At 30.5% G+C, this 7,836-nt stretch overlaps 1 long non-coding RNA gene across 1 annotated transcript; it reads right to left on the reverse strand.

Annotated features, from left to right (window-relative positions):
- Positions 1-5,906: 5,906 nt before the first annotated feature.
- Positions 5,907-6,706, reverse strand: LOC149531365 (uncharacterized). The gene is made up of 3 exons (XR_016358425.1): positions 6,450-6,706; positions 6,093-6,191; positions 5,907-5,999 (listed from the first exon to the last, which is right to left on the reverse strand). It is a non-coding gene; the product is annotated as an uncharacterized LOC149531365 (long non-coding RNA).
- Between the last annotated feature and the right edge of the window lie 1,130 nt (positions 6,707-7,836).

Here is a 7,836-nt window from a genome sequence, read left to right on the forward strand (position 1 = left end):
AATTGATCTACTAAGTCTGAATCTTTCATACACAAATTTTCAAAATCACGCCTTAAAGTTTGCAATTTAGCAATCTTAACTTTTGAAGTCCCTTGATATGCTGTTTCTAAAATATCCCATGCAATTTTAGACTTTTTAGCAGCACAAACCTTAGGAAAAATTGATTCATCTAAAGATTGTTGAATTAGAAACAACGCTTTAGCATCCTTTTTCCTGTTATCGTGTAATTTATCCCTTTCATCTTGTGTTAATGTAGACTCATCTTGTGGTTCAATAAAACCCTTTTCAATAAGATCCCATATGCCTTGAGAACAAAATAGTGTCTTCATTTTTATAGCCCAAAATTCATAATTTTTACCAGAAAATATTGGAATTTGTGGTTGAGCTATACTACTTCCTGAAGCCATTTTAATACACAGTTACAACTGCACTTTACAATTTTAAACTTTGTTTTACAAAGCAAATCCACTAAACAAGTCTAAGCCAATGACATATAGCTTAAACAAACAACATTATAATGCTTATTTTCCCCTTTTAACAATTTTTTTTTTTTATCATTAGGCTTCACTCCAAAAAAATCAGCTCATACCTTCTTCAAACATTAAACTAAGATATTTTCTTCTCTCAATCTTGGCAGCCACTAGTCTCCAACTTTAGAAGCTGATAATTATCTACAATCAAGAAAACATTAGAAGCTTCATTCACTGCTACAACAGTTATACATATCAACACATAATTCTTTTCTTCCTAAGCCCAGCTCTTCATGCTCTGATACCAATTTGAATGCAAAGAGAAAGACAAATATACAGAAATAACACTGATTTTATTGCCTTACTGCCTTACACAAATGCATTACATAAGGCCTCTATTTATAGAGGGTATGAGAACTCTCTACACACAACACATTTTACACATGTTACACTATATTAAATATAATATTACATATATTAAAAACATGGGCGGCTGGAATGACAGAGTGTCTGCTATGTAATTCATTATGGGCAGTGGATAGACGACTGAGTTGTGGGCTGGATTGTTGACTGTGGACGGCTAAGTTGGGTTGGTTGTCTATTTTTAATGACAGAAATTACTAACTACCGCCAACAATATTACCCGTGAGCTAAGGGTGATTAATTTGCTTTAAGTTAATCTGCGGCTTCCATCATGTATTCAAAGGTTTCTTTTGCTTGTATATTGGTACCATATGGTGTGTCTTCATCAGTTTATCACATTTCAAGGTAGATATTTTCTAGTTCAACTAACTTAATTCCGACAACACAAAGAATAATGGAAGGTTCAAAATTACCTTCAACAAAGTCTTGCGAACCCATTTCACATGACTAAGATTCTCCAATGGTGTTATTATACTTAACTGCTTGATAAGTGTGCTGCCAAGTTTCAGTGGAAGAGGGGTGGGGATTTCTCTTGCTCTTTGGGCACCCATTTTGCATTCACACTTTTTATTAAAGCTACATGACACTTAATCTACCATGCCAATGCCATCAGTATGGAGTTGAATGGAATCCTGCTAACCTGTGAGCTCCAATTTAACAAAAGCAACTCTACATGCATGTTCCTTCAATTTGGATTCTAATGCTAGATCCTTGCATATGTATATATGAGAAAAATATGCATTAGACTCTATGACATTATGAAACCCGCACTATGTTTGACATCGAGAGACATATCTTCTATACTTCAATAATTAACTCACGGGCTCCATTAAACTGATATTTTAATCACAGTTCATATGTATTAATGTTTGGGAGCTTATGAGTCTTTTCCCTTAATCTGTAAACCTGTGAGTCATAAATGAACCAGGTGAACTACAATGTGCTCGTAGAATCAAATTTGATATTCAAAACCAAGGTTTCTATTTCCAGGCTGAGTTATAGAAGTTGAAATATTTTTTTATCTTTTCTACTACATTTGATTGCCTTAATATCATTAGGAAGAAATCTTGGACTTGGCTTTAATATGAACTTAGTATCACGGAGCTTTCAAATTTATCGGCTAATAGATTTGAAAATATTGAGCTTGAATCTCATCTGAATCTGCATGTTGAACTACAAAACCATCAAACTATTGAACTAATTTGAACTGTCTTGAACCTGCCATACCCCATGAACATTTCTGAACATAGAATAAGCCACACCGAACTAACAAGCCTGTAGGATCATTGAATTATCATGAGTTGGAGTAGAGCATTTGAATCGTTGCATTTTGAATCCATAGGACCAATCTGAAATTTGCTTATGTTGAACGTATAGGACAAGTCATTTGAACCACTGAACCACTTTGAACTACTTTGAACCGAGGTTCAAAGTGGTTCGAAAACACAAATTACAAGTTTTAAAACTATGACCATATCGAGTACTAACAGTGATCTCATATTTGCAATATCCATATCCTTTCTATTTAGTTTCTAATTTGTATGTAGTAGTTGATTCATCATATGTAGCTGAATGTTTGTGAGCTTGTACACATTAGATGTTATTTCATCAAGTCCAGTATCCATTTGTCTCTAGTCTTCTTCTACCATGATTTTGTCTTCATTAGCTTTCTTTTTCTATCCAGTCACTTCACATACCCTTATTGATTGGATTTCATGTTCTCTCTTCAATCCTCTAACTTCTTCATTCAGTATGTTGTTCTTCTCCAATAGGTCTACTATAGCTACATAATTTTCATATTTTATATTTTAACAACATGTGAACCACTAATTTGTGGATATTTCATATTTTAAGCCTTAAGCGTTTTCCATATAAGGAAGGTGAAGCTAAATATTCAGTTGAACGCTGCAGACTCCTTAATACCCTTTTGGACGACTAGCAAATGGATGGTCACCATTCAATATTATTTTCTGATACCCATTGCAGCATAAAATAACTTTATTGGTATTGGGAAGTGGGAAGCAATGTGGACCCCACACGTTTCATTTTGGTGGTATTTGATGTCATATTTGTCTTTACTGTTTTTGTCTGAAAGCTCATTTCTCACACTAGCGGCATTTCGGTGGGTACTGGCTACGCAGGGACGAAAATGCACCCGGCCGTTTGGTTGCCGTCAGTGCATTTCCGTCAGCCTCGTCAATCATCACGAAAAGAAATCACAAATTTCAAAGCAGTTGAACAGCAGAGGAAAGGTGTCAGTGTCTTGAAATCACTGTCACATTGCAGTCAATTGCTCTTTGTATTTAATGTGTGATGTGACTAAGAGCCGGCCATTGTTGAATCGTCTCCCATGTTGCCCATTGGTTAGAGAACTAGTTTCTCTACCAAAGATATCCACAATTTTTAAGTCAATTAGAGTGTTTTTGATTCGATTCAATAATGGAATTTCTTTTAAATGTGACCAATTTAATGATAATAGTTGAACATATACCTTTTTTTTATTTTCTTTAAATGAATATTGACTTTGTAAGTCGTTTGAGTTGTTTATTTGTAGGATTCATTAATGTAAATTTTTCTTTAATATATAGAGATTTGAGCGGACATTTTATTACTATTATTATAATGTGATGTATAATGTCTTATAAATATTTATCCATTAATTATTATTATATGTACAAAATTTTATATGTATGCTTTTATTTTTTTAGTTTTATGCATTATATCAATTGTTATGTCTTTGCCATTTACCAATGAACACGATTCTATAGATGTATTTTGGTTTCAAGTCTTGATAGTCTTGTCTTAGGTTATTATACATATAAAAAATAATTATAAATGATGTAAATCTAACTCAAAATTGTGTCAATTCTCACCATTTCCTAAGGGTGTAGTATTTTGATTAGATCTTTGGATGGAGATGTGTAGTGATTCTTGTAATTGGATTGATATCCACGCATTCCAGTGTCAGTGCTCTAGTAATTTTCAAAGTAGTTGCAACTTAGTTGGGGACTCCCAACCTTTTATTCCAATTTTTGTTTTTCATACTACATTTGTGGGTACATATATACCTTCAAAGATTCTTATTAATCTCCTTGATCTTGTTCATATTTGTTGTCCTCCTTACTATGGCCACTTGTTCTACATCTAGGGTTGATCATTATGTATATCTTCGTCTCCTCCTTTTCTAGGATCAACGAGGTTTTATTCAAGTAGAACTTTGTGCATTGGTGTGATTTTGACATAGTGGTGCCCATTCAATTTTAATACAATGGTGCTTATTTGGTGCATATTCATTTTTAGGATGGCAAGCTTATTTGGTATTACATGTGATTTCTAATAAGAGTATATTGATAAAAGTGTCACCAACTCTTCAAGTTAGATGACGAAGAAGTATGGTAGGTCATTTCCTATGTAGTGCAATATTTAGTGTTGGTGATTCTCATACTCATGATGGGTTAATTTATGAGCTTTTAATTAAACAGAAATAAAATAATCTTATTTAATATTCATAAATTTAATTTCATATATAACATCATTTTAGTCTTATAAGAAATAATAATTGATTTCATTAGTTTTAGTTTAAAAAATAAGATTATTAAATATTATAGATAGCAAAAAAAATTATTATTCTTAAATAAATAAGATAAAAAATATTTTGACAAATTTATAAAAAAATTAAATTATTTAGATAAAAATATTAATTAATATATTTATCAAAAATTTAAATTATATATAGTATTACTTTGATATAAAAGGAATAATAATTAATTTTATTAGTTTTAATTTTAAAAATATAATTGTAAAGTAATATGATTTAATATAATTGTAAAGTATTTATTAAACTTATTTAATGACAACAAACTAAGCAAGTATCAATTTCTGATATTCCTCTCAAGATTTAAGTGTGTGATTTTGAGTCAAACTCATTGACCCATGTTTCATGAGTAGTGATTCAACATGAATCCATCTCTCATGAGTATAAATGTAACACTTAGCACTCATTGGATCTAGGTGATGCTCATAGGGGTGAAGCACCAAGACTTTCTGAGAGATCACCCATCCTAGTACTACTCCAGCTTGAGTGCGCTTAATTACAGAGTTTCCTCGATCGAAATGATCTCCTACTTATCAAGTATCAATTTTTTGTACAAAATAATTCATAAGACAACCATGTTGAATATAATTTCTTAGACAGTTAACCTACTTAATCATTTCATTTTATATATTCTATATCTTGTCATCTTATTTTCTTCTAAGTAAGAATGAGAAAAATTATGTGATTCTTAACCATATAAAATGTTACAAAAAAATTGCTTAATTTGACCATGTTATTCATAACCATACACATATATGTTATTTCAACATTTGTGTTATTGCAATACTAAAGTTGGATCAAACGTTACATGCTAACTTTAATCAAATAGCACATGCAAAGTTCAAGACAACATAAATATATGAAGATGATGAACAACTATTTTACCAAAATATAACTCAAAGCATCATAATGCTTTCACTACGAGACAAAATAAAATCCCTTGTAAAAGCACAAAATCAAGGATATAATATTTGGATGATAAAATAATACAATATGTTTTGAAAATCCTTCATAATGAAGCTCTTAGTCTTGACTTATATTGACCTCTCTTCTAATTAGAACCAATTTTATCACTTTGATAAATTTACAAAAAAGTGTTGATCACCATCCTCCATATAAACATCATCAACACCTGCAACTATATTGTGTTAATAATAAAATTCATTTTCAAACTAAAGACACAATTGATTAAAGTTCATTTCTTATTTTCCTTACCATCTCTACTTTGCATTGTGTTCGTTCTTGCTATTGTTTGATTAAGATCAATAAAGTATGGTTGCATGCTTTTTTGAATTTTTTGTTGATCATCTAATTCAAAAAAAGCATTAACATTTAATATATATCATCAACAAATTTAAAATATAGTTGTCAATTTAATACTCATAATTATGTTTATTTCATAACTTCATTACCATATGTGGCTTCTGTTGCATCATTTTTTGTTGATGCCTGATTAGATTCAATGGAATCTAGTTGCATGTATTCTTGATTTTTTTGTTCATCATCTAATCCTGCAATAATATGAACATTTCGTATGTAAACTTTGGCAAAATAAATTTACAAACTAAAGACTCATAATTCATTGATTTATATAATGTCTTTACCTTGTCTAGTATTTATCACATCCATTGTTGTTAATGTTTGGTTAAGATCAATAGAGAAGGGCAACGTAAGTTGTTGAGCATCTTGTTGATCGTCCAAATCTACATAAAAAACTTATATTTAACATTTTAACTTATATAAAATGTTCAAGTATAAAATTAATTTATGTAAATAATCTAAACAATATTAAAATTACTATCTACCTACAATAACTTGTTCAAAGGTATGGACAGGGATAGTATTGGTCATTGACGGTTGATCTCTAATAATTGTATCTTGTACATAAAGAAGTGGTTAGAACTATGAACCAAGTATTTTATTATAAAAGTAACAAAGACACTTAATAGCTAAAAGCTTACCATTTGGAAACTTCACTTCACCAATTGTTGTATGGTTTAGATCAATGGAGAAAGGTAATTGACGTCGTGGAATACTTTCTCGATCACCCAAACCTACAATGACATATGATTAATACATGAAATGAAAATAAGAATTATTGCTATGTAATTACAAAAATACTTTTTCTTAAAAATACACTCACCTTGTTGCCTGATAATATCTCTTTCTTCTTGAATAGCTATATTTGAGCGATTTGTGACCTTTTTCTTTTTCTTTTTCTTTTTGCATCCTATAGAGGGGAACTGAAAATTTTCATTCTCCTCAACTCTACTATTTAAATTTCTAGAGAGGGATTTACGCTTTTTGTGAATGGAACGACTTTTTTTCATTTTACTTGGACTAAACCATGGTCTTATTCATCTCATAGATATGTTATTTGAGCCAGGGATTGGTTTAAATTTGGAAGATGAAGCAAGAGATGAATGAATTTCTCTAAATTTGTCAACAGATTGACTAAAGATGTCTTTGTCATAATCACTAGTTGGTAAATTTTTCAGTAATGAATTTAAATAATCAACAGATTTTTGAAACTTATCATTGATAGTAGTAGATAAATTCCAACTATCTACAATACAAATGTAATGACAAAGTCAAAATTACTGATAAATATTGAAATTTCATTAAAAATGATAGTTTTGAAATTTACCAATTTTGTCACCTTCACCAACGTTAACCTCAAGCACATCTTGATTTCCAGAAAGTATACAACCATCTACAATTGAAATATTACGTAATTAATGTTGAGAATCATAAAATCATTTAATATTTAACTATAGAGATCATATTGATCATTACCAATGACATTAATGTCATGACTCGATCTTCCTATGACTTCCTCATCATCAACGACCAATGGAGTAGAAGCTTCTGTAATTTTAAATGAGACTAATATAGTTAACATAGATTTTTTTTAATAAAATGTAAATAAATTAATGCTAGATTTTAAATGATACTTACCAACAACTTTATCGTGTGTGTTTCTCTTTAGAATATATAAGATCTTCAACACATGCTTGCATGTGTTTCCTCTTTTTGCCCATTCACAATCACATACATGCAAATTTTGTCCAAAATTCCTTACGAAATACCATTTTGCTGGAATAGTTTGACTTCTAACTTTATATGTGTTTGGTAGTTGGTCATCTTGATAGCAATCAGCATCTGGTATTAATTTTGATCTTTCTAATGTAGTTATGTAATATCTTTCCTTTTTGAAGTTGGTTAAAAATTCAGATTGTTGCAAATATCTTTTATTTTTATAGAATGGCTCTACCCTATGAAGAAGTGTATAGATGAGCCAATCCATTCTTCTTGTGCCTTTCCTAGAACGATCACTTAGATGTTGAC

The sequence above is a fragment of the Cupressus sempervirens genome, chromosome 11, assembly GCF_028749045.1.
Source record: "Cupressus sempervirens isolate cs-2001-9-10 chromosome 11, ASM2874904v1, whole genome shotgun sequence".
NCBI lineage: Eukaryota > Viridiplantae > Streptophyta > Pinopsida > Cupressales > Cupressaceae > Cupressus > Cupressus sempervirens.